The sequence below is a fragment of the Coptis chinensis genome, chromosome 4 (assembly GCF_015680905.1).
Source record: "Coptis chinensis isolate HL-2020 chromosome 4, ASM1568090v1, whole genome shotgun sequence".
Classification (NCBI taxonomy): Eukaryota; Viridiplantae; Streptophyta; class Magnoliopsida; order Ranunculales; family Ranunculaceae; genus Coptis; species Coptis chinensis.
In genome coordinates, this window is record NC_141459.1 from 17,856,784 (window position 1) to 17,872,530 (window position 15,747).

The 15,747-nt window shown below is 36.8% G+C and overlaps 1 long non-coding RNA gene and 1 pseudogene across 2 annotated transcripts; one reads left to right on the forward strand and one right to left on the reverse strand.

Annotated features, from left to right (window-relative positions):
• Positions 1 to 8,474: 8,474 nt before the first annotated feature.
• LOC147502289 (uncharacterized) lies at positions 8,475 to 10,780 on the forward strand. The gene is made up of 3 exons (XR_015221654.1): positions 8,475 to 8,778; positions 9,827 to 9,965; positions 10,643 to 10,780. It is a non-coding gene; the product is annotated as an uncharacterized LOC147502289 (long non-coding RNA).
• LOC147502290 (sulfate transporter 1.3-like) lies at positions 9,534 to 14,196 on the reverse strand (annotated as a pseudogene). The gene is made up of 14 exons (XR_015221653.1): positions 13,866 to 14,196; positions 13,382 to 13,763; positions 13,236 to 13,284; positions 12,937 to 13,144; positions 12,545 to 12,719; positions 12,347 to 12,412; positions 12,147 to 12,260; positions 11,944 to 12,060; positions 11,720 to 11,846; positions 10,993 to 11,280; positions 10,714 to 10,903; positions 10,248 to 10,333; positions 10,075 to 10,151; positions 9,534 to 9,939 (listed from the first exon to the last, which is right to left on the reverse strand). The product of XR_015221653.1 is annotated as a sulfate transporter 1.3-like (transcript).
• Positions 14,197 to 15,747: the final 1,551 nt, after the last annotated feature.

Consider the following 15,747-nt stretch of genomic DNA (forward strand, 5'->3'; position numbering starts at 1 on the left):
ACCTACTGACAGTGTTGTTGATTTACGTAGTTGGAATGGAATAGAACGAGACGCCCCCATGTAGAGAAAAACGCCCCCAATACTAACTTAACTTGGCAAAATTAGACTAATCGAGCTTAAAAACGGAAAACTTAAACTGACGAAGCTAAACATTGTAACTTGGGCAGAAATTGTTGTAGCGATAGTAACGTACTAAGTGAGCGTAAAAGCATTCAAACTTAGTCTGACGAAGCTAAACGTTGTAACTTCGTCAGATTTTGTTGTAGCGATAGTAACGTACTAAGCGAGCGTAAAAGCGTTCAAACTTAAACTGACAAAGCTAAACATAGTAACTTCGTCAGATTTTATCGTAGCGATAGTAACGTACTAAGCAAACGTAAAAGCGTTCAAACTTAGTCTGACGAAGCTAAACGTGGTAACTTCGTCAAATTTTGTCATAGCGATAGTAACGAACTAAGTGAGCGTAAAAGCGTTCAAACTTAGACTAACGAAGCTAAACGTGGTAACTTCGTCAGATTTTTTTGTAGCGATAGTAACGAACTAAGCGAGCGTAAAAACGTTCAAACTTAGTCTGACGAAGCTAAACGTGGTAACCGTCAGATTTTGTTGTAGCGATAGTAACGTACTAAGCGAGCATAAAAGCGTTCAAACTTAGACTGACGAAGCTAAACGTGAGAACTTCGTCAAATTTTGTCATAGCGATAGTAACGTACTAAGCGAGCGTAAAAACGTTCAAACTTAGACTGACGAAGTTAAACATGGGAACTTCGTAAGATTTTGTCGTAGCGATAGTAACGTACTAAGCGAGCGTAAAAACGTTCAAACTTAGACTGACGAAGTTAAAAGTGGGAACTTCGTAAGATTTTGTTGTAGCGATAGTAACGCATTCGCTAAGCGGCGAAAAAGCGTTCAAACTTAGGCCCACGGTTAAACGGGTAACTTCGTCAGATTTTGTTGTAGCGATAATAACGAACTAAGCAAGCGTAAAAGTATTCAAACTTAGACTGACGAAGCTAAACGTGATAACTTCGTCAAATTTTGCTGTAGCGATAATAATAAACTAAGCGGGTAAAAGCGTTCAAACTTAAACTGACGAATCTAAACGTGGTAACTTCGTCAGATTTTGTCGTAGCGATAATAATATTGCGATAGAAACAAAATTATACCATTAGAACTGAAGTGAAAGAAATACTGTAGTGATCACCAAATCTTGAAAAATGCAAAGATAATACGGAAAAGAAACTATTGAATTGGAAACAGACTAACAAAGTTTTGTCTGATTTTTCGTTCAATTTGTCTATTTTGTCCCTCCCTTAGTAAAATAATTTGTTGCGACGAGAGCAAGAAACACACTATCGCCGGGGTCATCGAAAAATAAACCAACAATGTCAAGGCCCCATTTTGCAAATGACCAAGGTGTATAAATTGGATGACGCTTCGTCTCGGGAAGTTTGACCCATATCATATATCATATTTTTGACAAGGCACACACTTCTCGGACAAATGCTTAACATCCTTTGGCATGCATAGCCACCAATACCTTTGGGTCATTGCTATGTGAGCGAGACTTCGCCCCCGGGAGTGTTGTTCACATAGTCCTGAATGAATTTCTTCGAGGCCTAGTAAATCGTTTGTTCTACTCAAACAACAAATTATAGGATTGAGACTTGTGCCGCTGTGATAGAGTTTTTGGTCATCAAGAATTCCGGAGCATCGTCAGCTGCATGATCGTCGTCGGTAGATACTGAGACATTATCAATGCCAAGCTCGTTGGAATCATCTGACAGCATAAGTGGTTAATCCAGTGTTGTCGTGACAGTGACGATTTGATTTTCCATGGATAAGTATGCAATAGAATCAGGATGCCTTACATCATAACGCTGATACGATACAATACTGATAGATGCAAAATTTCATGTAATTCGTTGAATTAAGTCAAGATAAACGACGGTCTATCATCGCGAGCCGCCATATTATCATTCAAAGTGGCTAGCGACTAACTTAGAATAATTAATCGTAACTTAGTCGCCTAACCGAAGAGATGTCATTATACCGCAAATGACGATTAATCGTGCTTCGGCCATATTATTTGAAGCGTCAAAGCCCAAACGTAAAGACCTTCTCAATTATGTCTTTATTTAGCTTCAAGATGACAAAACCAATACTGGAGCCAATTGTATTATGCGAACTATTGGTGTAAATCTAGCAATCAGCTGATATATCCGATAAGTATTTCAAGTCATCACCCCCGGGAGGTAATGACAATTAGGGATCGACGTGTTCCTCATCAAGTAATGCGTTCAACTTAAGAATACCATCAATAAGAAAATCAGTCACTAGCGAAACCAAAGTTTGTCTCTTTTTAACTGTATGAGTGGCAGAGACAATATTGTAACTGCTTAGGTAACTTGTCCATTCTGTGACTCGATCCGTAAATATTGCGAAAAAACTTACACAGTGGATATTCGATTAGTAGAAACTTCGACTATTCCTTCCTTGAAAGAAGTTGAAGACGTCTAACAGTATGGAACAAGGCCAATGCAATTTTTTCACTGCAAGAATCCCTCCATTCAGCTGATATAAGAGTCTTACTAACAAATAATATGAGACGACAACATCATGTTCGCGATGATCGTCAGCAATTGCATCGGGACCTTGAGCTCTTCTAGTATTCGTCATAACTTTTATAGAACGTGATCGAGGGTGTTGAATAAGATCCCCACAAACGGCGCCAATTATGTTTTGACCAAATATGATCAAAACACTAAATGATGACGAAAGAGACAAAAAACGTATAAAATTAGTTAGAAAAGTGATGGTGATAGGGAGAATGATGAGACTGTACCTTGCGGTTGCCTACATACCCAAATTATCGATGGGATCAAGTCTCAAGAACGTAGTTCTATATGAAAAATAGTTTGGTATTTATATAGGTAGAGTAAAGACTTCTTGTAGCTCAAGTAATCTTGTATCTTAAGTAATTGTGATTGAATATAACTCTCAACTGATAATTATCTCTTTGATAAGAAACGAATTTGGACATAAATTAACGTACATTAATGGCAAACCATGTGGCTAAGGTTCAGCCTTAGACACATGAGTTAATGGGTCAATACATTAATCCATGGTATTGCAAATGGGGTTTTAGCCCTGTTGATTAAACAAATAAAGTGGAGGCTCCTACTAATGGACGTTTGCCACGTAGGTGGGGGTTGAAACATTAATCAAGTGCAGTTACATGGATTAAAAATAAACAAAACAAAACTAGAAATAAATAATGGAGGGGGTTGAGAAACTTTTCTTACCTGACATTAGTGATGCAAATAATTTTTTAACTACTCTCTCCAATGAAACAAGAATTTACTATTTTGTTTTGGGATTTCTTATCATAAATGTTGGTTTATTCATTCTATTATATAAGGATTTTTCTTTTCATTTTTTTTTAGGGGTTTTACCGCCCAAAACTAAAGAGGAGGGAGCGGAGGATAAAAATTGACTAATCGTATATTTGGAGGAGAATCGTGAATTCAATTTTCATATATTATTGTTGTAGATTTGTTTTTTATGGAAACACAAATATAGGAAACTTTTGTGGAGAAAAAAGTGGAATGTTTTGGAGAGAGAATATTTGATTAGATTGTAATTAATTATAGTTAATCAATAATAATGATATTGTGGATGTGCGATGGAGATGCGCTTAGGAGGCTTTTCGCTCCTAGGCGATTAGGAGCGAATTTTTTCTCGACTCTTTCCCCCGCATGGTGCTTATATATATAGGATAAGGACTAAAAAGAAAAGAGGGAAAAATGTTATGATTTCAACACCTCATGCTTGGGCTATGGGGGTGGTAGCAGCAGGTTATTTATTGAAACATTTCCCAACTAAGGGGGAAGGACACCTATTGCTTACGGGGAAAAAAGATGGGAGGGAAATAAGGGAGCTGGAATCAAGTTCTTGCATGGGAACGAATTCAATGCCTCAACATAGGGATTCCATACTCTTATTTTCCACTATAGGGTCTACTATAAGAGCTAACTTCATTTAACCATTCTAGTGATTTCTTTGAATATATATTAAGATGGTAGTGAAGTTTAGAATCAGGGGATGCTCGAGGTTCATTTAATTAGTTTTAGTACATATCTCAATTCTATGGCAATTTGGAGTGCGTAAAGCATATGATCAATTGTTTCAATTAAGTAGCGGTGAATAAAAATTGTAGAAAACACGAAACCAGCCAAGCTGAGAAATCATTGAGTGAAAGAAACCACCTAATACTGAAAACAATAGTTTTCGCTATATTTCATACAATTGCTTTTGGGGCAGCTACAGGCCATTGACAGACTATTACAGATCACGTGCGAAGTTGCAATAGGCTAAAAGCCAGGCCGCTACAGGTCGTACCAAGGCACTCTACAAGCCGCTCCGTGCCGTTACAGGCCATTTCCTCCACTTCAGGTCGTCTCCAGCAGTTACTAGCCACATGCCAAGCATACTGCTATTCTCTTATATATTTAATTAATTATCGTTTGATTTTTTCTCGCGTAACTATATATGTTAGTGAGAATAGTAATGAACTAATCTTCTTTTATTGGTATTGAGACTTTTGTTAGTTTGCTTGAGAATTCGGGTAAAATCTCGAATGAGTAAAAGTGAAGTGACATACCATGTAGAATACCGATTCAAGGTTGGGAATCGGTTGATTATTGGATGTTACATAATTAGAACATGAGTGAGGAACTCATACCGCCTTCCTCATCGAAAATAGCTTAATCTATTCCTATAGAAACACCTTATCAATAGGAGAACTACGATTAGCTTGATCCCTAAATGGGTAAGTAGGCAGCCACCTGACTCAGCTGCTTCCATAGGAAAGCCCCAATCCCTTGTAACAAGGGAATCGGTTATTCTATATATGTTGTTACTGTTTAATTTGGTTTTAACATATGATTCTACGTGTTAAGCATGATCTTAATCTCGTAGTACGTAATATCTAACAATAGTTATTAACGTTGATCGTTTAAGTGTTTTCTTAAATATTCATTAATTAATTAAGCACACGGGGGATTTTATAAGAAAAACGGTAAGCCAACCATTGTGATGTAACTGAAAGGTAAGTCATTAAGTAAATCTTGTCAGCTGTTAATAAATTTAATTCATATTGACTATTATATAATTGGCTAACCATCTAACGTTGCATGTTAGAGAGTGTTCCTGAGGGGACTAACACGCCCATATAAGACGAGAAAAGGCATAATGTGCTTGTTAAGAAAAATTTAAAGTGCAACACACTCGATTTACTCTGGCGGTTCTTTTTAGCTATTTCTTTTAGTTCTAAATGGATTATTTGCATTTAAGTTGTTTTGTAATAACTTAACTATTTCTTTATTTGTCATTAATTATGAATCCATATTAGAATGCATCAATTAATTAGAAATTATGAAGTTAAGTAGTGACGCTAAGTGTGAAAGACCGACCTATGGTAAGAGATCGGTTTCGAGTGTTACACGACGCGTGCATGATGCTAGTATATCTCTCCTTTAGTCGACTCAATCGAAGTACCGGGGAGCTGCGCTTATGTCCATTGCTAGAGGAGTAGGCTACCCGATGCAGATAGATGAGAGAACTCTTAATAGGGATTATGGGTATTATGCCCGTATACTGGTAGATGTTGATCTCTCGGAAGCAATACCGGATCAAATTTATGTCAAGACTAAGAGGGTGCAATTCTGGCAAACTGGGGAAGTTAGAAAGCTGCCCAAAATGTGCACACATTGCAAAATAGTTGGTCACCTGGTTACAGAATGCAAGAAGTTAAAACGTACAATGAACAAGGATAAAGAGGTGGTAACTGATTCCACTCCAGGAAAATTTGGCGAAGAAAACTCGAAAGAAAATAGGGAGAAAACAAAAGCAAGGTGAAACCAGCAGACAAGGTGAAGCAATCTGGTTACCTAAACCTATTGAACAACCAAAAGAAACTCAAGTTCAAAATAGATTCATAGGGCTAGAAGTTGAGGAAATTCATGATATGGATTCTATTGAAAACCATGGCGTGCAATGCCATTCCAATCTTCTCCTCCAGAAGATGTGAACCCAATTGTGAATCAGGCGATTGAAAAGATTGATCTGAAAAGATTAATCTAACACATGTGAGTCCAGTAATGGAGCAAGTTTTGGATCCTCAAGCTCCATATGTTGTGGCTGATACAGCAGCGACTGAACCCGAGGCCTCCCACGATGAGACTATCGTGTAGAAAGTGACTCTAGCTACTCTGGTTGATTCCCTAAATGTGGTTATGGTTACAGCAGCAACAACACCATTAACCTACCCAGTTGCGGTGATTCCAGTCTCTTTAGTTTCAAATGACCCTACACCTAACATAGTGCATAACTTCAAATCCCCTAATGAAGAGGTTGTGGGTTACAGGTGTCAACTAGCAAAGTTGGTAAAATATTTGGGTGATGATACTAGAGGTCTGGGTTCGAACCCCACCGTATCTATGAGTTACTAATCTCGTTTAAAAACAGGCTTGCCAATCCAAAAAAAAAAAGGGCTGTGGGTTTACAGGTCCTGAATGCTTATACAGTGAGTGAGACAGTTGTTTCCCCAGTGGCACAGGGGCCTTCACCCAACATAGTGTCTAACTTCATCTCTACAAATGAAGAGGTTATTGGAGCTCAGACCATGAATAGTTGATAACTAGACTCATATTCCTCATCGACATCAAGAGCAGAGTCTTCATTCTCCACATCGTGTGCCCAATCGAACCAATGTATTGAACGAAACCAACTTTCTGTCGAGGAGCGGTTAAGTGGGCAGACTTTGCCGATGATGAGGATTTATCGGAGGATGGTGATGAACCATGACAAACGATACCTAAGAAAAAATACAAGCCACAATGGATGTTGCAGGAGCACTATCCACTATCCACAAGGGCAAGGAAACCTCCAACACATAAGAAATGAATGTTCTTTTCTGGAAGCAAGTTCGCAGAATGAGAAGAACCTCGCTGAATAATTACTTAGAAGACATAATTCAGAAGTATAAGCATGACCTCATTGGATTGGGTGAACCACTTATTGCTCCCTCAGTGATGATTTTGTGTGGAGCAACGAAAGACCAACTCTTGTTACAAAATTGGAAAATCCGGATCAGTTATACTTAAGATTTCCCTAGAGTGTAGAAAGATCTCCTTTTGTTTCTTATGGTGGAAACCTATCTATGTAACTTTATATTTATATTAATATATTCATATTTTGTCTGCAAAAAAAAACAATCCCGGCATGGCCAAGCAAAATGGCTAATAATTCCATGTGCTTAATTGTTGAAACAACGTGGAATTATTCTCAAGATTAAAGATTTTATCCAAATTCATTGTTTTTAATTTGGTGAAATAATTTATGGCAAAATTACCTAAAAATGCAACATATTTTGTTGTTTTTTACAATTAATGCAACGTACTTTGAATTTATTCTTAAAAATGAACGAACTTTCATTTTTTTTTACAATTGATGCAACCTGTATGATTTCCGTTAAATCAAGTGCAAAATTGACGTTACCGTTTAACATCAAAGTACGTTGCATTTTTAGGTAATTTTGCTATAGTTTAATATTAATAAAGTCCAGTTTTAATATGTGACTAGTATTATACCTCCAAGTAATTTGAAATGTCTGGCGTGCATATTGCATCCCAGAAGTGCTAGAGCCACTCCATGCGTCCATGTAGTGTCTGTCTGTATGTGTTATCTGCAAATTTTAATGCGACGTTTGGGCATTTGGATGTGTTTTGTGCCAAAATCCTGATCATATAAACTTAGAAGTTTTGAAAACTTTTAGGGTTAGTTAGACTTACCCCCCTATTACTAGTTGTAATTAGTGTTACCCTCCCATTTTCAAAAATATTAGTGATACCCCCCCTCCCCCCTAATTTGAGTGATCCAATAGTCAGATTTCTTCAAAAAAAAAAAAAAAAAAAATCATCTCGTAACCGTTGGATCTTGCAATTGGAGGGTATCACTAATATTTTTGAAAAGGAGGGTAACACTAATTACAACTAGTAATGGGAGGTAAGTCTAACTAACTTTTACCCAAACTTTTAATTTATTTCATTTTATTTATATTTTAATTTTAATTTTAATTTTTTGATAATTGAAACCAGATTTCACAAACACCAAACACCTCAGTTAATTAAATCTAATCATTATCCAAAAAAAAAAAATCTAAGGCCATGGATTGTGCAGGGAATGGCAGTTCCCGTGCGTGACATGTCTGCACTACAGCACTAGTGCACAAGGAAGTGTACGTTACATAAAAACTAACTGAGCTAATAATCCAAAAAAACGGCCCCGCCAATACACAAAGCACTCAAAACTTTGAAAGTACGTATGCACCTTTAAAAAACCCAAGAAATGAGCAAGCACAGCGTGCACCTCATTTCAATCCTGTCTTCCACTCATGACTCACCTATATTTTTTGATACTTTTATATCTCATCCCAAATCCACTTTCAATTCTCAATCTTCCTCAACAAATTAATAATACAACAACAACTTCACAAAATTCCTCAAATAAATGACCAACGACCATTTGAACAAGGCTACATGCTTCTTCTCTTATTTAAGGTTCTTGGTTTCATTGGAGTTGGAACTGGGAAAATGGCAGCTTCTACAGTTTTAGTATGCTCTGGGTGGTTTTCAACTGGGAATCTGATTATCGCTCGCTCGAATAGCTGTTTAGCTCGAACAAGTTGTTTGAAGGAGCTTGGGATTCATTCTTAAGGTATTTCTAACTTCCTCAACAAGTTTTCTACCTTTAATTATTATTTCCTTGTTCAGTGGCATGCTTCAAGTTAATCTTCAGAGCGCCTAAGTTTTGTAGAGTGCTATGATGGACCTTGATTATTTACAGGCCAAAAACTTCTTGTGCGCATTGAAGACACTAAAACTTAATATTACAGTGGTTTGTGAAGTGCTATATTTGCCATACGGTAGGATTTGCATGACATTACTTCGTTCAAGAACTAAATCTGAAGCAGAGTTATGCATTTAGGATTCCATGGATGGCTTTCATATGAAATACTCTGATGGTTCTTCATATTGAAGTGATGCTTTCACACCAGGATTAATTAGACATTGAATTACTATGCTTGGTGAAAGCTTACTCTGCATCCCCAAGTAGGGCCAAAATAATTTCAGCAGGTTTAGTTGAGGTGTCTAGGTCTTTACCAATTCAACCATACAGTAATGCTGGTGAAAGACTAGTGCATCCAAGTTTCCACAGTACGAATTCGATTCCCCTGTACTGTTTCCATTTAGATACTAGTTATACGTCCAAATAAGAGCTTGGCCGCACTGCCAATCTACCATCAAAATAACATAGCAAGAGGGTAAAGATTACAGACTCCCGGATTCTGCAAGGCTATTATAGCCTTAATAAGATCTTAAATAAATCGACATAAATATAAAGATGAGCACACTGAAAATTGAAAATGAAACAATTACTCTTAGCCAACAAGATATTTAGCAAATTTACAGTTGAAGCTAAATTGGTGGATTTTTCATTGATAAACTTGAATGGATAATGTTCCAGGATAAACAGCATCTCCATTACCCTTTCTCTACACTTTCTTTAAATTTCAAAATGTGGAACTCCTTCGACCATGCAAGGGAACACGAAACAGAAAAATTATTTCAAATTCTCCTCTCCTTTTTCAACAAAATTGTCATGCAACTCCATCAACCAATATCTTCTCGTTATTTGTTTCTGAAAGAGGGAATGCATAGGAAATTGAACTTCTCATACATCATCTACTACTTTGGGCCTGCAGGTCAACACAGCATCTGCAACTCTGAGGAAGATTTTGTCAGCACCGATTAGGTCTGCAAACTTGGACGAATGTAGCTTGTCAATCACTGCTTGCCCAGGGTTGGCTAGGAGAATCTGCAATACAACATGGGTTTTATAAGGTATTCCCCGATCGACAACTAAACACATTAGTTAGTATATCCTTATATGTTATATGTATAATTGTCATAGCCTATTTATTTTCACATGAATGGTCTTAGCATTGGTTACCTCAACTTCTCTCTTTTTGAGGCTCCTATATAGCTCTTCCAATGCATGGATACCACTGGTGTCTATGTCGGTAACAGCTGCTAATGTATACAAATTGATGCGAATTAGTTAAACTTCTTTAGTACACCCAGACAAACGAGTCATAGAGTACAAGACCAAGTCCTGATACTTACGTGACATCTCTAAGATCAAGACATCAATTCTTGGTAGATCTTTTGCTTTGAGTTGTTCGTCCTCATCAGTCAACCACCGCAAAATTCTGCAAGGAAATGGTTTTAAAAGATATATATGTTTGCTATTGCTTGCTACACCTTGAAACAAGACAAATATTGTTTTCGAGCAAGAGTGGTCCTGATCTGTTTAATTTTCTTTAACTTCAGCTTCTTAAAATTTCTGGACCCCTTACTACGATGTTTCTATAACTTCTCACATCTAACTTTTATTTATCAGCCTTGGGGTTGTTCTCAAGGCAAAATTTAAAAAACCATGTCATAGGCAATATACATCTCGTCTCTGTTTTTTTCTTCTTCCAAGAACCATTTATGTCCATCCACTGTTTTAATTACAGCCTTGATGCACAAGTTTTAAAGAAAGAAATCAAATTGAATCAAGAAACAAACTGATAAAGAACAATTATACCTCTCCTTGACATAGTTGGAGTTGGAAAAGTAGATGGCAGAGTCAACTCTCACAATCAGAATGCCTGGAATCTTAGTTGCATCTGGATATTGCTCGATGTTCCTATAGACAGTTGTCATGGGAAGCTTCCTAGTACTGCAGTCCGAGGCCTTGTTACTTGTAGTAGGATCTTTGCAAAAGATATCGAGACCTGGAAAAAAAAGTCACCGAACATAAAATATTTTTCCCCAAGAAAATATCGGCTGATGTTTGAAAGGGTGTTTATGTTGAACTTCTTACCGCTATTAAAAGGCCAACCTCAACAGAAGCAAATATTACACCAAAGAAAGCTCCCATACAAGCAACAAAAATCAAATTTATCGATCTTCCATATGAGAATCACCGCATCATAGTCGATGAGGCCAATTCACGCAGTAATAATGATAGAAGCAAGAATGGCATTTGGGGTGTACTTGAAAAGAGGTGTGATGAGTTCCAGTGTCAAGATTACAATGCAGGACATCACAATGTTGGACACAGCAGTTTGACAGCCAGCCATGTAATTTACGGCTGAACGAGAGAAGGAACCTGAGAGAGAAATCAATCCACATGATCTACATCATTGTTATGCAGTTAGGTTTACTTCAAAAATTCATGCACGATGCATCCTTGTCATACATAGTGTTTGCTAGTAAGTTTCTCGTGCCAATATTTTCAATCAGATTATCATAATCATAGTTAGATTGTCTTTTGGAACAGCATTAGTATCTAAGTTTTGTTTCCAGATACCTAAAACGACTGCGGTATATCTGCATGAAATCACAAATCTTTACTGGAGTGTATTTTCTAAAATTTAAGGCACTTCCCTATCATGTTTCCACCTAGTGAATGCTAACCCGTCAATTTGACTTACATTAACAGCACGGAAAGGAATCCTATTCTATGTGTAAAGGGATTTATATTAGATTCTTGTCCAAGAGTATACGGATGTATAGGAGCTTGCTGTTATTATATTCTTAGTTCTTACCAGTAGCTACATAACAGGATGTCATTGAACCAATGACATTCATTGCTCCTAGTGCCACCATTTCTTTGTTGCCATCCAATGTATAGTCTTTCTTGGCTGCAAATGTTCTTCCAATTGCTACCGCTTCCTAACAAATATAAAACATTTTGGTTTAGAATTGGGGACACTTGAACCATTTTTTTTTTTCCTCAGAAAATTAAAAAATGGGTGTTAATTGTGTTTACCGTTAGTGCAATCATACCAGCCACAACACCAATCCTGAAACCTTTCAAGGCATATTCACCGCTGAAGTAAATCTCTTTTACTGATGGTGGGTTGATACCTTTTTCTATGTGTTTCACCTTCATCATAGACAGTGTCGTTAGTTTCCATCATGTTTTATTTCTTAGCACTTTGAAAAAATAAAAATAAGAAAAGCAAAACTTACAATTGCAACACCTTGTTTATCCGCACGGGTAATATACACAAAGAAAGTGGATACGATAACAGAGATCAAAGGTGCAATTGCAGGCACCCAAAAAAGTCTCCTACTCTTTTTTCCCTGCTCCTCATAGTATGTTAGAGTTGAGAAAGATTGCACAACAATGTGTCACAGTAGATGCAGGTCAGATAAGTTGGGATCCTTACTATGAACTTTGCAAATAGAAGAAAACACAAGAATGATGCTCCAATGAGTATGGTCTGCCAGTTCCACTGCATATGTGGTGAGGACTGAAATTCAGTAACTTGGAATAGAGCATTGTGTCTTAACCAGAAAGTCATGGCATTTATGTGGTATTACAAATAACAAAAGCACTCAGTTTGTAAGAGCTGCAGACTGTTTACCCCGTGGTGTGCTGAATGAAATATTGACTGCATAACTGAAATAATGTCAGTCTTCTTTGTAAACTTTTTTATTCCAAGAAAACCTTTAAGTTGCTGAAGAGCAATCGTTATGGCAGCCCCACCCATAAACCCAACAACCGCAGCATGGGAGAGGAAGTCAATTAAGAACCCTAATCTGAAACAAATTCAACTCATTGTCATAAATTCTTAATTGTAAAGAGCATCATCAACTAGAAAAATGGTTATACGAAGGAATAAATGCAAAAACAACAGATAAGACGAAAATATATAAAGAACAAGAACCAATGGTAATGAAATGAAAAAAAAAAAAAAAAAAAGGAAAAAATACACAGCATGAGAAACTACAATACAGGGCAGAATAGAAAAGTTACCTCAAGAAGCCAAGTGCTGCTTCAGTGATCCCCGCAAAGAAAGTTGCAGTAAATGCGAGTCGACGGTACTCTAGTGGGTATTTTTCAAAATCAATCTCATTCTGAAGCAAAGTCCCGAGCAGAAGAGACACCACAGCCACTGGTCCAATGGCGATATCTCTCGAACTTCCCATGAAAGCATATATGAGCGGTGGAACAAAGCTGGAATCTGTAATCCTCAGACAACAAAAGCAAAATTTCTGTCAGACTATGGTATATAATACGATGCTGTAAGATGTTGATCAAGAATAGTAACTCACATAGACCGTATTGTGGAGGCAAATTTGCAAGCTTTGCGTACCCAATGTCCTATTTAATACAGTAGAGAATATGTAGATTTTAGTTTAGGGCATGGGGAGGAATGGATCTCAATTGACTATTTTCTATTCTGAATTATATTATCTACCTGAGGAATGCAGAGACTTGCAATTGTGAGGCCTGCTATAAGATCTCCCTTAAATTTACTTAAGTTATAGTCTCGCCCCCACTCGAGAATAGGAAAGAGAGTCTGAGTCCAAGAATGAACTTTCTAGACCCTGGTTGGTGCTTGAAAGGACGTAATGGATCGTCTGAGAAGAAAGTTTCTTTTACTTGGCTCTTGAATTCCTTAAACAAATTCTGCTTTGCAGGCAATCCAACCTTGTGTATAAACGCTGCTTGGTCTGCATGGCGGTGAGAAGATGACATACTTCTAATATCGACCTCTTTCCTTTCAAGGTTTTCACCAGAAGGATGAGCCATTGGAATGTGTGATAGGTGCGGAGATGATCAAAGAATATTATACTTGCCTGTAGGAAACAAAAACACAATGTCCAAATCAGGAAAACAGCGACAATAACAACAACAACGACTGATGATTGAAATCGACTACTAAGGACAGACATAGTAACCTATATTCTTGCGAAGAAGCTCATTAAAGAAGAGTGAAGAAGCAGAATCTGTTCGAAGAGTATAGAGTCTGTTCTAACTTCCAACATCGACTGAGCTCTTTCTTATATAGATTCGACCATTTTCCAGGTCAAACTTATCAACTAAAGTAATACACCTTGCCCATGGCTATGAATTGTGAACCTAGATACTTAACTAGCTAAATACAAGAGTACCTACAAATTCAACAAACATAACAAATAAAAAGTTTGACTTCGATTATTCAATATCCAATGATTGTTCTAAGAAGTTTTGTGACATCTGTTCTGCTTGTGTGCCCAGAAATATAGTTCAAGGAAGGTGTTGACTTAAAAGTGTTGTTATGGCAATTGCTAGGAAAAACTTGATACATACATCCACACGGGCCACAGTTTTTACTTTTCCCTTTTCAAATTACTTTTAAAATAGATTTTAATGGAACGTTCAGAAAGAGCATCAACTGCCCTCTTTCTAAAAGGTGGTGATTCTACTGGTTGTGGCGACTTTAGAAATAACAACTCCGGTAAAGCGAGACGACTACTCTTCACCGCATAAGGCCATCAGAATACCATATTCAATGGTTGTGAGTAACTCAAGGAAAGTTTAGATTTTCTTGCATATTCTTATTGATAAAAAGGATGTCATTGTTTTTCAGTCTGTAAATTTGTCTGGCAAAACAACAATACGTACACCGCATTACTTTCTCAGTTGATTCGATAAAAAATGACAAACAAGAGAAGCCAAACAATAATTGTAATTTTCACAGTGAATAACTTATTAGTGAAGTTCAAGTTTTTACATTTGAGTTTTTATTATAAATTTGCTGTTGCTTTCTCAAGCACAATTTTTTTTTTCGATGGATATCTCAAGCACGATCAGTAAAGAACTTAAGATATATAAATATAAAAAATCCACAAGAACCTAATAAAAAACAATAACTAAGGAGACAAATCTATTTCTTAATTATACTTTAACTTGACCAAAAATAAAGTGTCATTAACAATTCTGAATTTGCCCAAAGAAATACAAAAACAATAGTCAGAACAACACTGGCTCTGCATTGAACCGAAGAGCCAATGTTACAAATTGAGGTAAACAACATAATGATTAATTGACTGCCAACCAAATATTAGCTATTGAAACGAAAATTTACTTCTTTATGCACCTGGGTATATCTGCTATGTAAGTAAAAGAGAATGAGCAAGAACAAAAAACCAAAAAGGGAATTACTCACCTCCTGTCTTTGTTCATTGTCCTTGATGTGGCCCACAAGCTTTACATGAACACCGTCAAATGTGCTCAGTCCTATGGAACCTACAGAAGGCTTTTCTAACTCAAAAATCACTTTTGAATCCTAGGAAAGATTTTGGGAAGAAGTTAAACAAAAAAAAAAATTAAAATAACTTAATATAGTAAGGACCAAAAAAAAGGTTAAAGACGAAAGTTAAATAAATTTAATGATCTCTTGTGGCGTTCCTTTTATGTCGATGGTCCTCGTGTTTCCCGAAATACTATAGTTAGACGTTGTATTAAAAGTTGAAAACTCGTCCAGGTTCAGTATTTTTTTTCTCTCTCTTTTCATTTTTACTCGCCCAGGTTCAATGAATGATAATTTGAATCCTTCTTATGATATTCTGTTGGCAAATTCATATAGCTTCTAAAAAGTTCTAACTAACACTTTGTACGGATCTTAACCAACATAAATTTCATCAACTGTCTGTGGAGTTCCATGAAGTTTTCAACTTTTTAACTGTTGGGCGCGAATCAAAGGCACGTAAGATTTCGACACTATTGCGTGAAAGTATCGACGTTTTGGATTATTGACTTCTTAGAAATTTGGAAGTTTAAAATTGAAGATTGTTAACT